Source organism: Rattus norvegicus, chromosome 13 (assembly GCF_021556685.1).
Source record: "Rattus norvegicus strain SHRSP/BbbUtx chromosome 13, alternate assembly SHRSP_T2T, whole genome shotgun sequence".
Lineage (NCBI taxonomy): Eukaryota > Metazoa > Chordata > Mammalia > Rodentia > Muridae > Rattus > Rattus norvegicus.
This window is the reverse complement of record NC_141546.1, coordinates 9617907-9639033: the sequence shown is the minus strand read 5'-3', so window position 1 is coordinate 9639033 and position 21127 is coordinate 9617907. Positions and strand designations below refer to the sequence as shown.

The 21127-nt window shown below is 37.7% G+C and overlaps 1 protein-coding gene and 1 non-coding gene across 3 annotated transcripts in view; both read right to left on the bottom strand.

Annotated features, from left to right (window-relative positions):
- The window catches only part of Cntnap5a (contactin associated protein-like 5A), a 982002-nt gene that overhangs the window by 299832 nt on the left and 661043 nt on the right, over positions 1-21127 (bottom strand).
- LOC120096443 (U6 spliceosomal RNA) lies at positions 6561-6667 on the bottom strand. Its single transcript, XR_015636413.1, has one exon. It is a non-coding gene; the product is annotated as a U6 spliceosomal RNA (small nuclear RNA).

The following is a 21127-nucleotide window of genomic DNA, read 5'->3' as shown; positions in this document are numbered from 1 at the left end:
TGACAGAATATATTCTTCAGCTTTTCTAAAAGTTTGATAGCATTTGAGAAGATTGTTAATGGTAGTTTGGGCCTCATAGTCTTCATATTACTTGGTAGAACACCTTGGGTGGATTAAAAGATATGGCATTGGTGGAGGTGTGTCACATGGGTAGGCTATGAAGCTTATAGTGTCTCCCACCATCCTGAGTGAGCTTCCTGACTTATGATGGCAGTTTTGAGATATGAAATCTTAGATGTCCCTATTGCTATGACCGCTATGACTTTAATCCTCAAAACCTATAAACTCAATTAATTGCTTTATTTCGTAAGTTGCCTTGGTCATGTTGGTTAGCACAGCAACAGAAAAGTAATTGATGCTAAAATAAATTGGGAACAGGAAATGGGATACTGTTTTGAAATGTCTTGCTGTGCTTTTATGGAGGAATATGAAGACATGAAATTTTGAACTAGAAAATAATTGAATGCTGAATGGAACATCCTAGTGGGAGTTTGGAAGATTGTAAGTGGTATGTGCCATGTACAGTATGGAGGCTCATCTCAATAAGTTTCAGAGGGATACACATTATTCTTGTGATATTTTGGCAAAGGGAACATTCATGGGAGTAACAAAGTTATAGCTATGAAGTAACAATGCAAATAATTTTGTGATTAAGATTACCACAACACTCAGGGTTGCAGCATAGGAATGCTAAGAAGCACTGGTCTAAGGAGTTTTCTGTTCTTAAAAGGCAACAATGAAGAAAGGCATGTCAAACTCATTGATAAGTGGCTATTAGCCCAAATGCTTGAATTACCCTAGATGCCTAGAACAAATGAAACTCAAGACAGATGATCAAAATGTGAATGCTTCACTCCTTCTTTAAAAGGGGAACAAGAATACCCTTGGCAGGGAATAGAGAGGCAAAGATTAAAACAGAGACTTAAGGAACACCTTCAGAGCCTGCCCCACATGTGGCCCATACATATACAGCCACCCAATTAGACAAGATGGATGAAGCAAAGAAGTGTAGACCGACAGGAGGCAGATCTAGACCGCTCCTGAGAGACACAGCCAGAATACAGCAAATGCAGAGGTGAATGCCAGCAGCAAACCACTGAACTGAGAATAGGACCCCCGTTGAAGGAATCAGAGAATGAACTGGAAGAGCTGGAAGGGGCTCGAGACCCCATATGTACAACAATACCAAGCAACCAGAGCTTCCAGGGACTAAGCCACTACCTAAAGACTATACATGGACTGACCCTGGACTCTGACCTCATAGGTAGCAATGAATATCCTAGTAAGAGCACCAGTGGAAGGGGAAGCCATGGGTCCTGCTAAGACTGAACCACCAGTGAACTAGCCTGCTGGGGGGAGGGCAGCAATGGGGGGAGGGTGGGGAGGGGAACACCCATAAGGAAGTGGAGGGGGGAGGGGGATGTTTGCCCGGAAACTGGGAAAGGGAATAACACTCGAAATGTATATTAGAAATACCCAAGTTAATAAAAAAAAAAAAAAGAAAGGCATGTCAAATGTTATTCAATGAGATCAGGCTCTATCACAAGTAGCAAGGGTAACTTAGTACTATCATCTGTGTATTTCTTATTTTAGTGTTATGAAGGATACAGGAGCAAAGGTATTGTGAATACTTCTTTCTTTATTAAAGAGAACTATTGAGATGAAAGTGTTATATAGAAGTTCATGCATAAAGTAGCTGAGAGGGAAGGATGCCAACAGGCCATTCTTAAAGCCACAAAATAAGGACTAGATTAAGATGAGTATTTCAAAATATTAGAGGTGCTAGAACAATGGAATATTTTCCCAAGAGAGCTGAACATAGGCAGTAGAATCTGTTGAAAACAGAGCTTCATGTTGCCATAGCAAAGCTAAAATTGTAATCAAACTTGTGACTGTGGGATTTGGAGTTTGTCCGGTTAGGTTTCTGCCATGATCTAGTTCAATATTCATCATTTTCCCACCCCTTCCTCTTAAAATCATAATATATACTCTGTGCCATTGTATGTATTATATTTTGTTTTTTGTTAACTTGAGTATTTCTTATATACATTTCGAGTGTTATTCCCTTTCCCGGTTTCCGGGCAAACATCCCCCTCCCCCCTCCACTTACTTATGGGTGTTCCCCTCCCAACCCTCCCCCCATTGCCGCCCTCCCCCCATAGACTAGTTCACTGGGGGTTCAGTCTTAGCAGGACCCAGGGCTTCCCCTTCCACTGGTGCTCTTACTAGGATATTCATTGCTACCTATGGGGTCAGAGTCCAGGGTCAGTCCATGTATAGTCTTTAGGTAGTGGCTTAGTCGCTGGTAGCTCTGGTTGCTTGGCATTGTTGTACTTTTGGGGTCTCGAGCCTCTTCAAGCTCTTCCAGTTCATTCTCTGATTCCTTCAATAGAGGACCTATTCTCAGTTCAGTGGTTTGCTGCTGGCATTCGCCTCTGTATTTGCTGTATTCTGGCTGTGTCTCTCAGGAGCGATCTACATCCGGCTCCTGTCGGTCTACACTTCTTTGCTTCATCCATCTTGTCTAATTGGGTGGCTGTATATGTATGGGCCACATGTGGGGCAGGCTCTGAATGGGTGTTCCTTAAGTCTCTGTTTCAATCTTTGCCTCTCTATTCCCTGCCAAGGGTATTCTTTTTCCTCATTTAAAGAAGGAGTGAAGCATTCACATTTTGATCATCCATCTTGAGTTTCGTTTGTTCTAGGGATCTAGGGTAATTCAAGCATTTGGGCTAATAGCCACTTATCAATGAGTGCATACCATGTATGTCTTTCTGTGATTGGGTTAGCTCACTCAGGATGATATTTTCCAGTTCCAACCATTTGCCTACGAATTTCATAAACTCGTTGTTTTTGATAGCTGAGTAATATTCCATAGTGTAGATGTACCACATATTCTGTATCCATGCCTCTGTTGAAGGGCATCTGGGTTCTTTCCATTTTCTGGCTATTATAAATAAGGCTGCGATGAACATAGTGGAGCACGTGTCTCTTTTATATGTTGAGGCATCTTTTGGGTATATGACCAAGAGAGGTATAGCTGGATCCTCAGGCAGTTCAATGTCCAATTTTCTGAGGAACCTCCAGACAGATTTCCAGAATGGTTTTACCAGTCTGCAATCCCACCAACAATGGAGGAGTGCTCCTCTTTCTCCACATCCTCGCCAGCATCTGCTGTCACCTGAGTTTTTGATCTTAGCCAATCGCACTGGTGTGAGGTGAAATCTCAGGGTTGTTTTGATTTGCATTTCCCTTATGACTAAAGATGTTGAACATTTCTTTAGGTGTTTCTCAGCCATTCGGCATTCCTCAGCTGTGAATTCTTTGTTTAGCTCTGAACCCCATTTTTTAATAGGGTTATTTGTCTCCCTGCGGTCTAACGTCTTGAGTTCTTTGTATATTTTGGATATAAATCCTCTATCTGTTGCAGGATTGGTAAAGATCTTTTCCCAATCTGTTGGTTGCCGTTTTGTCCTAACCACAGTGTCCTTTGCCTTACAGAAGCTTTGCAGTTTTATGAGATCCCATTTGTCGATTCTTGATCTTAGAGCATAAGCCATTGGTATTTTGTGCAGGAAATTTTTTCCAGTGCCCATGTGTTCCAGATGTTTCCCTAGTTTTTCTTCTATTAGTTTGAGTGTGTCTGGTTTGATGTGGAGGTCCTCGATCCACTTGGACTTAAGCTTTGTACAGGGTGATAAGCATGGATTGATCTGCATTCTTCTACATGTTGCTCTCCAGTTGAACCAGCACCATTTGCTGAAAATGCTATCTTTTTTCCATTGGATGGTTTTGGCTCCTTTGTCAAAAATCAAGTGACCATAGGTGTGTGGGTTCATTTCTGGGTCTTCAATTCTATTCCATTGGTCTATCTGTCTGTCTCTGTACCAGTACCATGCAGTTTTTATCACTATTGCTCTGTAATACTGCTTGAGTTCAGGGATAGTGATTCCCCTTGAAGTCCTTTTATTGTTGAGGATAGCTTTAGCTATCCTGGGTTTTTTGGTATTCCAGATGAATTTGCAAATTGTTCTGTCTAACTCTTTGAAGAATTGGATTGGTATTTTGATGGGGATTGCATTGAATCTGTAGATTGCTTTTGGTAAAATGGCCATTTTTACTATATTAATCCTGCCAATCCATGAGCATGGGAGATCTTTCCATCTTCTGAGGTCTTCTTCAATTTCTTTCCTCAGTGTCTTGAAGTTCTTATTGTACAGATCTTTTACTTGCTTGGTTAAAGTCACACCGAGGTACTTTATATTATTTGGGTCTATTATTAAGGGTGTCGTTTCCCTAATTTCTTTCTCGGCTTGTTTCTCTTTTGTATAGAGGAAGGCAACTGATTTATCTGAGTTAATTTTATACCCAGCCACTTTGCTGAAGTTGTTTATCAGCTTTAGTAGTTCTCTGGTGGAACTTTTGGGATCACTTAAATATACTATCATGTCATCTGCAAATAGTGATATTTTGACCTCTTCTTTTCCGATCTGTATCCCTTTGATCTCCTTGTGTTGTCTGATTGCTCTGGCTAGAACTTCAAGAACTATATTGAATAAGTAGGGAGAGAGTGGGCAGCCTTGTCTAGTCCCTGATTTTAGTGGGATTGCTTCAAGTTTCTCTCCATTTAGTTTAATGTTAGCAACTGGTTTGCTGTATATGGCTTTTACTATGTTTAGGTATGGGCCTTGAATTCCTATTCTTTCCAGGACTTTTATCATGAAGGGGTGTTGAATTTTGTCAAATGCTTTCTCAGCGTCTAATGAAATGATCATGTGGTTCTGTTCTTTCAGTTTGTTTATATAATGGATCACGTTGATGGTTTTCCGTATATTAATCCATCCCTGCATGCCTGGGATGAAGCCTACTTGATCATGGTGGATGATTGTTTTGATGTGCTCTTGAATTCGGTTTGCCAGAATTTTATTGAGTATTTTTGCGTCGATATTCATAAGGGAAATTGGTCTGAAGTTCTCTTTCTTTGTTGTGTCTTTGTGTGGTTTAGGTATAAGAGTAATTGTGGCTTCGTAGAAGGAATTCTGTAGGGCTCCATCTGTTTCAATTTTGTGGAATAGTTTGGATAATATTGGTATGAGATCTTCTATGAAGGTTTGATAGAATTCTGCACTAAACCCGTCTGGACCTGGGCTCTTTTTGGTTGGGAGACCTTTAATGACTGCTTCTATTTCCTTAGGAGTTATGGGGTTATTTAACTGGTTTATCTGTTCCTGATTTAACTTCGATAGCTGGTATCTGTCTAGGAAATTGTCCATTTCCTGAAGATTTTCAAATTTTGTTGAATATAGGTTTTTATAGTAAGATCTGATGATTTTTTGAATTTCCTCTGAATCTGTAGTTATGTCTCCCTTTTCATTTCTAATTTTGTTAATTTGGACACACTCTCTGTGTCCTCTCGTTAGTCTGGCTAAGGGTTTATCTATCTTGTTGATTTTCTCAAAGAACCAACTTTTGGTTCTGTTGATTCTTTCTATTGTCCTTTTTGTTTCTACTTGGTTGATTTCAGCTCTGAGTTTGATTATTTCCTGCCTTCTACTCCTTCTGGGTGTATTTGCTTCTTTTTGTTCTAGAGCTTTTAGGTGTGCTGTCAAGCTGCTGACATATGGTCTTTCCTGTTTCTTTCTGCAGGCACTCAGCGCTATGAGTTTTCCTCTTAGCACAGCTTTCATTGTGTCCCATAAGTTTGAGTATGTTGTATCTTCATTTTCATTAAATTCTAAAAAGTTTTTAATTTCTTTCTTTATTTCTTCCTTGACCAGGTTATCATTGAGTAGAGCATTGTTCAATTTCCACGTATATGTGGGCATTCTTCCCTTATTGTTATTGAAGACCAGTTTTAGGCCGTGGTGGTCCGATAGCACGCATGGGATTATTTCTATCTTTCTGTACCTGTTGAGGCCCGTTTTTTGACCAATTATATGGTCAATTTTGGAGAAAGTACCATGAGGAGCTGAGAAGAAGGTATATCCTTTTGCTTTAGGATAGAATGTTCTATAAATATCCGTTAAGTCCATTTGGCTCATGACTTCTCTTAGTCTGTCGACATCACTGTTTAATTTCTGTTTCCATGATCTGTCCATTGATGAGAGTGGTGTGTTGAAATCTCCCACTATTATTGTGTGAGGTGCAATGTGTGTTTTGAGCTTTAGTAAGGTTTCTTTTACGTATGTAGGTGCCCTTGTATTTGGGGCATAGATATTTAGGATTGAGAGTTCATCTTGGTTGATTTTTCCTTTGATGAATATGAAGTGTCCTTCCTTATCTTTTTTGATGACTTTTAGTTGGAAATTGATTTTATTTGATATTAGAATGGCTACTCCAGCTTGCTTCTTCTGACCATTTGCTTGGAAAGTTGTTTTCCAGCCTTTTACTCTGAGGTAGTGTCTGTCTTTGTCTCTGAGGTGTTTTCCTGTAGGCAGCACAATGCAGGGTCCTCGTTGCGTTTCCAGTTTGTTAATCTATGTCTTTTTATTGGGGAGTTGAGGCCATTGATATTTAGAGATATTAAGGAATAGTGATTATTGTTTCCCTTTATATTCATAAAAAATATGGAACGCTTCACAAATTTGCGTGTCATCCTTGCGCAGGGGCCATGCTAATCTTCTCTGTATCGTTCCAATTTTAGTATATGTGCTGCCGAAGCGAGCACGTATTATATTTTTATTTTTAGCTTTTACTTTACAGGGAGTGGGTATTAATTAAGAAATTGCCTTCAGACTCAGAAGAGATTGTAGAAGTTTGAATATGCTTGGTCCATAGGAAGTGGTATTAGTTGGAGTAGTGATCTTATTGGCATAAGTGTGGCCTTATTGGAGGAATTGTATAACTGTGGAGATAGGCTCTGAAGCTCAGCCCAGTGCAGAACAGTCAGACTTTCTTGGTTGCAGTCAGATCAAGATATAGGAATCTCAGCTGCTTCTCCAGCACCATGTCTATGTAGATGCTGTCATACTTCCTGTTATGATGATAATGGATTAAGATACTGAAACTATAAGCTAATTCCAGTAAAACACTGTCCCTTAAAGAAGTATTCTTGGTCATGGTATCTTGTCAAAGCAATGGAAACCCAACGGCAGAAGTTGTTACCAGTTGGTATTGCTATAATAAGTCTGAGCATGTGTTTGTTTAGAGGAATGTGAATTTGTTGACTTTGGATTAGGGAAGCAGTGGAATGCTTTAAATGGGGCTTAATGGACCATCCTGTAGGAATGTGGAAAACATTCGTCCTGAGGATGATTTGAATCATGCAGAACTGGCTATAATTGTTCCAGAGGAGAGGAACTTTAGCATTAGTATGTTGCCTGGAGATGGTAGTTATGATGTGTTGGGTAAGCACGTAGCTGGTTTTGATTGAGGATAAGGCTAAGTTGAAGAGGATCAGTTGTGTTGGATTGTCAAATAAAGCCTCAGAAATGCTCAATATAGATTTTGTCCTCTGGCTTACTCTTGTGAAGGAGGTTTTCTTCGAGCATAGCAAGCTTATTAAGTAAAAAAATAGAAAATGTGTGCTTCAAGTATTAAAAGGTCATCAGGCTCACAATTCTGTGTGCCCAGATCCCATGGGAGAAAGAGATGGCTTCTCAGAAGTGTGAACAGTTCTGAGAGCTTAGGGGACACCACCACTTATGCTCAAATTCCTGGCCCAAGAGGAGCCTGCCTAGAGCTTCTGGGACACAGGAAACTAGGAGAAGTCAGGGACAGGATCCTTCTGGTTTCCACCTGCCCCATAGCTGATCTGGCTCCACAGCTCTATGTAAACAGATCTCATGGGGAAAGAACAGACTCTCAGAAGTGTGGAAAACACTGATAGCACAGGGGAAACCACTACTTCTACTCCCATTCCTGGCCCAAGATAAACCCACCTGGAGACCTTAGGAAACAGGAATGCAGGAAAGTCTGGGAGAAAATAATTCCAGTTTACACCTGTACCTGGAGATGACCCTGTGACACAGTTCTCTGTACCCAGATCTCACTGGGAGAAAGTCAGTCTCCAGGAGTGCTGACACACAAGTTTACAGGAGAATCAAGACACTCAGAGACAGCAAGACCAGGTAACTCCAGAGGTAACCAGATGGGCAGAGGAAAGCACAGGAGCCTAAGCAACAGAAACCAAGACTCTTTGGTATCATCAGAGCCCAGATCTGCCGGCAAAGAAATACTGGATATCAAATCACACCTGAAAAGCAAGATTTGGACTTAAAAACAAATCTCATTTATGATTACAGAGGACTTTAAGAAGGACATCAATAACTCCCTTAAAATTACAGGACAACGCAAGTACATAAGTAGAAGCTCTTAAATAGGAATCACAGAATTCCCTTAAAGTAGTACAGAAAGACAAAATCTAATAGGTGAAGGAATTGAACAAAACAATCCAGGAACTAAAAATGCAAATTGAAACTATAAGGAAATCACAAAGTGAGACAACCCTGTAAGGGAAAAAAAAACCTAGGAAAGCAATCAGCAGTCTAGATACAAGCATCAACAACAGAATACAACAGATAGAAGAAAGAATATTAGGGGTCAAAGATACCACAGAAAACATTAATACAACTGTCAAAGAAAATGTAAAATGCAAAACACTTTTAATCCAAAATATCCAGGAAACTGGAGAGAGCATAAACTAACAGCATCACAGCACACCCAAAAGCTAGAACAAAAAGAAGCAAATATACCCAAGAGGAGTAGGCAGCTAGAGATAATCAAACTGAGGACTGAAATCAACCAAGTAAGAATGACTAATATTTCTACTTGTTTGTTATAACACCAAAACCTGCCTTAATGAGATGAAGGGATGTCTCAGTGGGTCAGTTCCTAGCTACTCAAGCATGAGGATTTGAGTTTGGGGAACCACAACTGTGTGAAAGAACTAGATGCTGTAGTATGTGCTTCTATTTCCAGCACAGTGGAAGAGAAAACGGCTGATTCCCAGGGGTCTCCGGCTAGCTAGCTAGCCAAATCCATGAGCTCCAGGCTTTTGAGTGACTTTGTGATATAAAACTTGAGAAATAACATTTGAAATGATCCTCTGACTTACACACATTCTTGCACACATGAACACGTGTACAAACACACACACACACACACACACACACAAAACATCAAAAGGAAATAAGATATTGCAGAAAGAGCATGTTAATTAATCATCACAGGATGGTCTATAGTATTCTCACTCTGTTCTTCTCTGTTATAAAACTGTTTCTTTTAACTGTTCCAGTTGGTTCCACACAACCTGTTTCTAGATATTCTATTTGGTTTCTTTGGCTATCATTTCAGAAGCTGTAAATTGTTTATATATAGAACTGTAATTTAATATTCCTTCAGATTTTTCTCCAATTAAATCTGATTGGTATTATTATTAAGGAAAGAAAGACAAGAATTAACTCTGAGTATAAAAGTTATATTCTGCATACATATTTGTCTCTTTGCTGAGAAGAAAAAAAAAACCACTGTATATTTCTGTAACAATGCTTGAAAGGAACAGAAATCTACAGGTTTTCAATATCCTGCTTAACTGAACTGAAATCACTGTAGTGGGCTACGTATATTCTTTCAATCAGTTTGACAATTTACTTATACTTTAATTACAATGAAATGTATCTATATTAAGTTCTCAGTGGTCACTTTTGCTGCAGTTATATATGTTGACAAATTGAATTTTCAATGCTAAGGACAAAGAAACTTTACATAGCCTCAAAAGTACTATTTCTACCACATATTCACCATCTACTTATGTCAGTACTCTGGTGTCTGCCACCCTTCTGAGTTGATGTTCATTTAATTTGTTATGTTTATGCCTTGTTTCTCAATTTAACCCAAAATCGCTGATCTAGATTCCAGCCCTTGCTCTACTACCCACCAGATTCTGGATGAAGTAGACCAGCTCCCCAAGTTCCAGTCTACTAGTCTTTTAAATGGGCAGTCTAGTGACCAATGCTTCAAGTACACACATATTGGCCTAACGTATAGAGTCAGCTCAGACTAGGAATTTACCCTAACAGTTGCCACGTTGTTTGACTCCTTTTCAACAATTAAGCTAGGAAGCCACTCTGTTAATACTATTCCAGGGGCATCTGAAGAGGTTACAGGAAAAAAAGTAGAACCCAACAGCCCAAGAGACTATAGAATCTAATATTCTGAGAGACAATGTAATATGCCTTTATTTTCCACCTTCATGTATGTATGCATGTGTATTATGTATTTGCATATATGGTCAGGGGTTAAGGTGCCCATATATGCTCATACATGAGGAGGTGTGAGGTTGATGTTGGGTATCATCTTTGATCACTCTTTCTCAATAAAAGCCAGTTTTCTCCATATAACTATTTTTGGTCATCAGTTCCCTTCTTGCTGCTTTCCCAATCTAGTGGTACAGGTGGGCCACCATGACCACTGGCATTTATATGAGTTCTAGAGATACATACTCAGTCCCTAATGTTTTCATGGTATAAATTTCAATCATGGAGCTGTTTCCTCAGCAAGTCAGAATAGGTTATTCATTTCGATTAATATTGTCACATAAATGTAAAATTATAAAAATAAAACCTAATAAGTTTATTTCACGCACAAATATATTTTCATTAATCAAATCAGTGAAAATTTTGAATAAATCAGAGGACAAATGTTTGAAATCCATAGAAACAACCGAAATCAAAGGTATAACCTACCAGTTGTTCTGGGACACAATTAAGTCTTTCAGTTCTTAGAGCAAATTGTATAGTGATAAGTACTCATATTATAAAGTGAGATCTGAAGTAAACAACCTAATAATTCTTCTTAAATCTTTAGAAAAACAAGAAGTCAATCTCAATCCCAGGAAGAAATAATAAGGGTTAGGATAGAAAGTAATGAAATAAGACTACAAGAAAAATGCATAATATTAATCAATTAGAGTTGAGTCTGAAAAATTAATGCTTGAAAAACTCACCAAAACACAGAGAGAAGACCCAAAATACCAAAAGCAAATATGAATAGAGAAACATTAGAACAGATTCCAGTTAAATCCAGATCATTTTATGGTTACAAACAAGTCCAGGAACCTATGCTATAGAACCTACCTTCCCTTCAACATTTTAAATGGAATGGATGACAACCGGATGTGAAGCAATTTCTACCTCCTTTAAAAGCTTCTGCCAAAAGCTGTTTTCTCTCCCAAGAATGCAAGTGTACCTGCTCAGAGAAAAATGCATCCCTGTCTATTGAACCTACCGCAGGCAACTGTTTTTAGATCAGAGCTTCCAGGTTTGTGGTAGCATGCGTGAACAGTTCCAGGCCACTGCCCTCCTTGCATTAGCTGTGATGTACATCATATCACATCCATCATCACTTTATCTTCTGCCTGTGATGGCCACATTTACAACTTCCAGGCACCCTACTTAACTGTGATTTATCCTCTCAGTTCACTGTTGCCTTTATAGTTTATGTGGCTTTTTGTGGAACAATTTTTCTTTTTCTCTTGCTTTAATGTAGAAGGCATGATTAAGGAGATCTGGGTAATCTATTTTTATGGTCCAACAAATTAGATGATCATATTCCACATATACTGAATCGATTTTTGTATCTCTGTTTTAAAAGAAATACAATGTGTCTAGGATTGACAGGTATCATTTTAGAGGGTCACCAAGTAACCTTCTGAATTCTGTGGGCCCTAAGCGCATGGGTGCTGAGGGTTAGTTAAGATATGCTTACTTAACATCAAAGAAGAACTGTGTTTTATACACAATCCTACATAAACTGGATATGGTGGTAAATCCCAGTGTTCTTTTTACTTTAAATGGGGAATCAGAAGGATTGGGAGTTTACAATCATACACTGCTACAGAGTGAGCCCAAAGCCAGTGTGGATACATGAGACCCTATCTAGAAAAGTGACTCATTCAAACGATTTTTTATTTACTTTCTCATTGATGTATATATTTGATACACTAAACATGGAGGACTCAGGTCTAGTACTAGTTAATTTCTCCATTGATATTCAATGTTTTATCTATGTGGCATGCAAAGAGAGAGGAAAACTTTAAAGACAAATAAGAAATTATATTCTGAAAAGAGAAGAGTGATGCTGTTCTTGTGAGTGGTCTTTATAGTATGGTCTTACAAGTGTTTATTTTCTTTTTCTCTTGAGACCCTTATCAGGGTCTTGTCTAAGCAGGATGAGGTGATGGCTCAGTAGAGATAAGCTCTTGCTATCAGCTTCAGATATTATTGAGAACATAAACAAGGAGGTTTGAAACCACCTGAAGTTCAATTTCAGGGGATCTATTATCTTCTTCTGGTCTTCAATGTTAACAGGTATGCCTGGGTTACATGTACATAGAAACAAACAAACTTTCCTACTGACAAAATAAAAAATAAATCAGATAAACCATAGTAATGTATTCCTTTAATCCCAGCACTTAGGAGTCAGAGTCGGGCAAATATCTGTGAGTTCAAGCCCAGACAGGTCTACATAATGAATTCTCAGACAACCAGAGCCACAAAGAAAACCTGTCTCAAAAGCCTAGATAGATAGATAGATAGATAGATAGATAGATAGATAGATAGATAGATAGTGCATACACATTTGTGTTTGGAGACATGTACAGGTACCCACAATGCATTTATAACATCAAAGTGATTGAACATAGGCCATTAAATTTAGCAAGTGCTTTTACTCACTAAGCTAACTGGTTGTTCATTAAACTCCTTGTATAGCCAAGAGTCACCATGAATTGCTGAGCTTCCTGAGTCTATCTCTTTAGTGCTAGTCCCAGATTTATCTTTTCACTGTTTGATTTGTGTAATCCAAGGCATGGTACACAGGGTTTCCTGAAAATTAGGTAAGTACTCCATCAACTGAACCATATTTGTAGTCTTTGTCGTAGAAGTTTCTATGAGGTCATAGAAGCTTTTAGTTACAGATATTACTTAGGTCCAGACTGGAGAAGAACCTGGTAACTTGCTCAAAGTTACCTTCAATTCCAACATGTGTCACTTTCACTGTTGAGTGCTGATCATATCCAGCCTTCATATTTCCCAACCTTTTCTTTCTACAAATAAAAATATAAAATTATCCCTCCTTCACACTTCACCATGTAGATTAAAGATTATAACATCTTTGAATTTATAACCCAAAGCCTCAGAATAGTGTTTCAGAAACCTATGTTTAGATATGGAAAGATGTCAATATCACACCAGGTTGACTTCTGAGACAGAACCAAAGGCAAAGGACACTATTTACACTTGCTTTTCTAAGACCCAAAAAGAGAATTCTTGTCCCCATTTCTCCTTCTCTCTCTGTATCTGTCTGTAAGCCTACCTGTCTCTGTCTCTTATTATTTGCATTTCTCTCTGTATTGCATGTATGTAAATATAAGTGTACATATATGTGTAAGTGAACATTTTTTTAATAGCTTGTATCATCATTCTTCTCCTCTCTACTTATGGGAGGTATTTCACTGGACCTGGAATTTACCAATTAAGTTATTCTACCTAACACGTTTTTCTACTGATCCTGTATATCTGTCTCCTATATACTGGAATTACAAATGGACCATCAAATCTGCTAGGCTATTTCATATAAATTCTGCAAATCTAAACATTCCTCCTCACACCTGCATGCCAAGCTGCTCTTGACTAAACTATCTCACATCCTGAACACAGCTGTTTCTAACTGTAAGTCTGTCTGTCTATGCTCTGGTTCTGGAGAAACTTAGAAAGAGGAAAGTTCAGAATTAGTAGAATTAATTCACATTTCAACTGACACTCGTATCCCCAAACCTGTCACAACATAAATGACGTTGTCTCTGTTACATGACACAGTATGTGTTATGATAAAATATCCTGACAAAAGTAAATTAAGGGAAGAAGAGTTTATGTTGGATCACATTTCAAGGCACTAATACAGAACTGTAGAAAGCCACGGTAGTAAGAGTGTAACATATCTGATCACATTGTGTAGACAATTAGGAAACAGAGCATGATCAGTACTTTTGCTTAGCTCATTTTGTCCTTTTTACATAGCCCAGTATCTAAATTTGAAGTAGCCCATAGTAGATGTAGATGATCTTTCTTACCTCAATAACCTAATCAAGAAAATCTCCCATAGCCATACCAAGAGAATAACCTAAACTAACCAATTAGTCACTGGCGTACCTGGAATCTTGACTAGTAGATGATTCTAGATCTTGTCAAGGTGACAACTAACAGTATCCATCCCCCTTATAGCACCAAAGTAGAAATACACTGACTCCCGAGCTAACAGATCAACATTCATTTCTGAAATTTGCTGATTTCAGTAATAGATCTCTAAATAAGTTAGAATGTGACATTTGGTCTTTGAAGAATGTTTGTTTATATTCTTGCCAGTTACCTATTACATATAAAGTTACATTAGCGATTCCATGGGGGAGAGAGCTGAACTACCAGAAGTGTGGAAAATCCTGAGACCTAGGAGAAACCACTACTTATGCCCACTTCTGCTCACATTCCTGGCTCAAGAGGAAACTGTTTAGTGTTCCTAGACTCAGGAATATAGGAGAAGACAGCAGAACGGATCTCCTGGTTTCTGCTGTGCCCAGAGTTGAACTGTACCAGTCCCACATCTCCCTGCTCCCAAATCCCATGAGAGAAGTAGCTGGACCATCAGAAATGCAGACATTCTTGAGAACTCAGAGGAAAAACCATTTTCGGCCCACATTCATGACCCAACAGGAAATCACATAGTGATATCTGTGCTCTCTAGACGCAGAAACCTAGGAGCAGTCACGGCCAGGACCATTTCGTTTATGTCTGCTCCAAGAGTTGAGAGTCAGTCACCAGGAGCATCTCCACATCTGAGAGCAGAAGTAAGATGAACTCTTCTGCACAAAGCAACCCGACTGGAGGCTTCAGATCAAACAAACCCAAGATCAGGTCTCTGTTCTCAGATCTGACAAAAAGCAGTAAGGTCTACAGGAGTATTGACACATACAGGAGGGTCAAGCCATTATCAGAGACAGCAAGACAAGCTAACTCCAGAGAAAACCTGATAACAAGAGGCAAGCACAGGAAACTAAGCAACAGAAACAAAGAGTACTTGGCATAATCAGAGTCAGTTCTCCCACTAAAGCAAATACTGGATATCCAAACACACGGGAAAAAAAAGATTTAGATTTAAAATCACATTTTACGGTTGATTTTAAGAAGGACATAAATAAGTCCTTTAAAGAAATACAGGACAATACAAGTAAGCAAACAGAAGCCATTAAAGAAGAAACACAAAAACCCCTTAATGAATTACAGGAAAAAAAAACAAGCAAATGGGAAAATATTGAAGAAAATCATCCAGGATTTAAAAATGGAAATAGAAACAATAAAGAAAGCAAAAGGGGAGAAAACACTGCAGATAGAAAACCTAAGAAAGAGATCAGGAGTCATAGATACAAACATCACCAACAGAATACAAGAGATAGAAGAGAGAATCTCAGGGGCAGAAGATACCATAGACAACATCAACACCACCATTGAAGATAATATAAAATGCAAAAAAGCTCTTAGCTGAAAACATACAGGAAATCCAGGACACAATAAGACGATCAAACCTAAGAATAATAGGTATAGGAGAGAGTGAACACTCCCAAATTAAAGAACCAGTTAATATCTTCAACAAAATTATAGAAGAAAACTCCCATAACCTAAAGAAAGAGATGTCCATAAACATATGAGAAGCCTACAGAACTCCAAATAGATTGGATGAGAAAAGAAATCCCATTTGTCACATCACAGTCAAAACACCAAATGCACAAAACAAACAAACAAATTAAAAAAGGATATTAAAAGAAGTAAGGGAAAAGGTCAAATAACATATAAGGCAGACCTATCAGAACTACTCCAGACTTCTCACCAGAGACTATGAAAGCCAGAAGATCCTGGGCAGATGTCATACATAAGCTAATGAACACAAAAGCCAGCCCAGACTACTTATATCAGGCAAAACTCTCAATTAACACAGATGGAGAAGCCAAAATATTCCACGACAAAATCAAATTTACACAATATCTTTCTCCAAATCTAGGCTGACAAAGGATAATAGATGGAAAACTCCAACACAAGAAGAGAAACTACACCTTAGAAAAAACAAGAAAGTAATTTCCTTGCAACAAAACCAAAAAAAGAAACACACACAAATATAATTGCATGTTTAACAACAAAAATAACAAGAAGCAAACATCACTATTCCTTAATATCTCTTGACATCATTGGGCTCAATTCCCCAATAAAAAAGACACAGACTAACAGACTGGATATCTAAAGAGGAAACAGCATTTTGCCTCATACAGGAAAGAAACCTTAGAGATAAAGACAGATAGTACCTCAGAGTGCACGGCTGGAAAACAACTTTCCAAGCATATGGTCCAAAGAAATAAGCTTGGGTAGCCATTCTAGTATCTGTTCAAATTGACTTTCAACCAAAAGTTATCAAAAAGTTGGATAGATCATGGAAACAGAAATTAAACTGAGACATAGAGAAATTAACAGAAGTTATGAACCAAATGATCTTAACTGATATTTAAAGAACATTTAAAGATCCTAAAACAAAAGAATATAACTTCTTTTCAGTACCTCATGGTACCATCTCCAAAATTGACCATATAATCAGTCACAAAAAAGACATTAAAAATACAAGAAGATAATATTTCTGTTTTTTGTTGTTCTTTTTTTTTTTTTTTTTTTTTTTTCGGAGCTGGGGACCAAACCCAGGGCCTTGCGATTCCTAGGTAAGCGCTCTACCACTGAGCTAAATCCCCAGCCCCAGATACAAGAAGATAAAATTATTCACATGCAGACCATCAGATCACCACAGACTAAGGTTGCTCTTAAATAACTACAAAAATGACAGAAAGTCCATATATACATGGAAGTTGAATAATGATAACTTGTCTCAATGATAACTTTTTAAGAGTAGAAATAGAGAAAGAAATTAAAGACTATTGAGAATTTAATTAAAATGAAGGCATAACATACCCAAGCATGTGGGACAAAATGAAAGCAGTGCTAAGAGAAAAACAGCACTGAGTTCCACCAAAAAACAAGCAAACAAAAGAAAAAAAACAAAAATTAAAAAAAGAGACAAACACACAAAAAAACCAAAAAACAAAACAAAACAAAACAAAAACAAAAACAAACAAACAAAAAACACCGAAAAGTTTTAGAACAAAGAAGGAAATACCCCCAAGAGGAGTAGAAGGCAGGGAATAATCACACTCAGGGCTGAAATTGATCAAGCAGAAACAAAAAAGGAATATACATAGTATCAACAAAACCAGGAGCTAGATCTTTGAGAAAATTAACAAGATAGATAAACCCTTAGCAAGACTAAACAGAAGGCACAGATGTGTATCCAAATAAACAAAATCAGATATGAAAAGGGAGACAGGATAACAGAATCTGATGAAATTTTAAAAAAATCATCAAATCCTACTACAAAAGACTATATCAATAAAACTGAACAATCTGGATGAAATGGACAATTTTCTAGACAAATACCAGATACCAAAGTTAAATAAGGATCAGATAAACCATCTACTCAACCCCATAACTCCTAAAGAAATAGAGGCAGTCATTCAAAGTCTCCCAACCAAAAAGAGCCAAGGACCAGATGGGTTTAGTGCAGAATTTTATCAGAACTTTATAAGAAGCCTCATACTAATACTGTACAAACTAGTCCACAAAATAGAAACAAACGGAGCACTACCCAATTTCTTCTATGAAGGAACAATTACACCTCTACCTAAACCAAACAAAGACCCAATGAAGATAATTTCAGACCAATTCCCCTTAAGAACATTGATGCAAAAATACTCAATAAAATTCTTGCAAATCAAGTCCAAGAACACATCAAAACTATCATCCATCATGATCAAGTAGGCTTCATTTCAAGGATGCACAGATTTTCAATATATGGAAATCCATCAATGTAATCCACTATATAAAGAAACTCAAAGAAAAAAAAAACAACATGAACATTTCATTAGATGCTGAGAAAGCATTTGAGAAAATTCAACATCACTTCATGATAAAAGGTCTGGAAAGGTCAGGAATTCAAGGTCCATAACTATACATGGTAACAGCAATATCCTGCAAACCAGTAGCTAACATTAAACTAAATGGAGAGAAACTTGAAGCAATCCCACCAAAATCAAGGACTAGAAAAGTCTGCCTACTCTCTCCTTACTTATTCAATATAGTACTCAAAGTCTTAGCCAGAGCAATCAGACAATGAAAGAAGGTCAAAGTGATACAAATTGGAAAGGAAGAAGTCAAAATATCACTATCTTCAGATGATATGATAATATACATAAGTGACCCCAAAAGTTCCACCACAGAACTACTAAGCCTGGTAAACAACTTCAGCAAAGTGGCTGTGTATAAAATTAACTCAAACAAATCTGTAGTCTTCCTCTATTTAAAGGCTAAACAGGCTGAGAAAGAAATTAGGAAAATTATACCCTTTACAATAGTCCCAGATAATATAAAATACCTTGATGTGACTCTAACCAAGCAAGCAAAAGATCTGTATGACAAGAACTTCAAGTCTCTGAAAAAATAATTCAAGAATATCTTAGAATGGAAAGACTTCCTAGGCTCATAGATTGTCAAGATTAATATAGTAAAAATGGCCATTTTCCCAAAAGCAATCTACATATTGAATGAATTCCCCATCAAAATTCCAACTCAATTCTTCATAGAATTAGAAACAGCAACTTGCAATTTATTTGCAATAACCAAAACCCAGGACAGTGAAAACTATCCTTAACAATAAAAGGACTTCTGGGGGAATCACCATACCTGACCTCAAGCAGTATTACAGAACAATAGGGACAAAAATTGTATGGTATTGTTACAGAGACAGGCAGGTAGTTCAAAGAAATAGAATTCAAGACCCAGAAATGAATCCACACAAGTATAGCCACTTGATTTCTGACAAAGGAGCTAAAAATATCCAATGGTGGAAAATAGCATTTTCAACAAATGGTGATGATTCAACTGGGGGTCAACATGTAGATGAATGCAAATAGATCCATTCTTATGCTGTACAAAGCTTAAGTCCATGTGGATCAAGGACCTCCACATCAAACCAGATACACTCAAACTAATAGAAGACGAAGTGTGGAAGAGTCATGATTACATGGGCACTAGGGGTAAATTTTCTGAACAAATCACCAATGGTTTATGTTCTAAGATCAAGAACAGACAAATGGGACTTCATAAAACTGCAAAGCTTTTGTAAGGCAAAAGACACTGTCATTAGGACAAAATGGCCACCAACTGATTGGGAAATGATGTTTACCAATCCTATATCTGATAGAGGGCTCATATCCAAATTATATAAGAAGTTAGACTCCACAGAGTAAAATAACACTCTTAAACAATTGGGTAGAAAGCTAATCAAAGAATTCTCAGCCGAGGAACATTGAATGGCTCAGAAGTATCTAAAGAAATGCTCAACATGCTTAGTCATCAGGGAAATGCCAATCAAAACAACCCTGAGAATACACCTCACACTAGTCAGAATGTCTAAGATCAAAAACTCAGGTGACAAAAGATGCTGACAAGGATGTGGAGAAAGAAGAACATTGTTCCATTGTTGGTGGGATTGCAAATTGGTAAAAATACTCTGGAAATCAGTCTGGAGATTCCTCAGAAAATTGGACATTGCAGTGCCTGAGGATTCAGCTATACCTCTCCTTAGCATGCTCCAACATACAACAAAGACACATGCTCCACTATGTTCATAGCAGCCTTATTTCTAATAGCCAGAAGCTGGAAAGAACCCAGATGCACTTTAATATAGGAATGGATACAGAAAATGTGGTACATTTACACAACATAATTCTACTCAGCTATCAAAAACAATGACTTCATGAAATTTATAGGAAAATGGAATGAACTAGAAAATATTATCCTGAATGAGGTAACTCAATCACAGAAAAATACACATGGTATACTCTCACTGATAAGCAGATATCAGTCCTAAAGCTCAAATAAATCAAGATACAATCTACAGACCACATAAAACTCAAGAAAGATGACCAAAGTGTGGATGCTTCACTCCTACGTAAAAGGGGGAACAAAAATATTCATAGGAGGGGATATGGACACAAAGTTTGGAGTAGAGACTAAAGGAACAGCCATTCAATGCCTGCCCCATATATGGCCCATATATATACAGCCACTAAAACTATATAAAATGGATGAAGGTAAGAAGTGCATGCTGGCAAGAACCAGATATAAATGTCTACTGAGAGACACAGCCAGAGCATGTCAAATACAGAGGCGAATGCTCACAGTAAACCATTGAACTGAGAGTGGGACCCCCATTGGAGGAATTAAAAGAGCTGAAGGTGCTTGTAACCCCATAAGAACAATAATGCCAACCATCCAAAGCTCCCAAGGACTAAACCAGTACCCAAAACTATATGCATGGACTGACCCATGCCTCCAGCTGCACATATAGCAGAGGATGTCCTTGTATGGTACCAATGGAAGGAGAAACCCTCAGTCCTTCCAAGGTTGGATCCCCCAGTGTAAGGGAATGTGGGGGAGGCGGTGGAAGGAAGACATGGAATGGGAGGGGAACACCCTTATAGAAGAAGGGGTGGGGAATGCGATAAGGGTCTTATATCTGGGAAACTGGGAAATAGAATAACATTTGAAATGTAAATTAAAAACATCCAATAAAAGAAAGAAAAAGCTACATTGCAAAAGGTATATATCCATCACCAGATGCCTGAGTTAACCAAGTGTACATAGCTGACATGGTGAAATATAAGGATGCAACAGGAAATAATATATGTGGCATTTAAATTGATCAAAACAGAATTCTACTATATACTATTAATAGAGCAATGGGAGTAACCGACACAGAAAAAGAGGATACTACTTATTGTGCTACAATAAGAAATAAAATGAACACATGAAATAAGGACAAAGTTATATATATATATATATATATATATATATATATATATATATATATATATATATATGATAAATAGGAATGGATTGATGGCAACAAAAGAGGGAGATTTCTCTGATCAAACATTGTGTGCACGATTTTGATTATTCTTTTTAACCTTTCTCAGATTAAT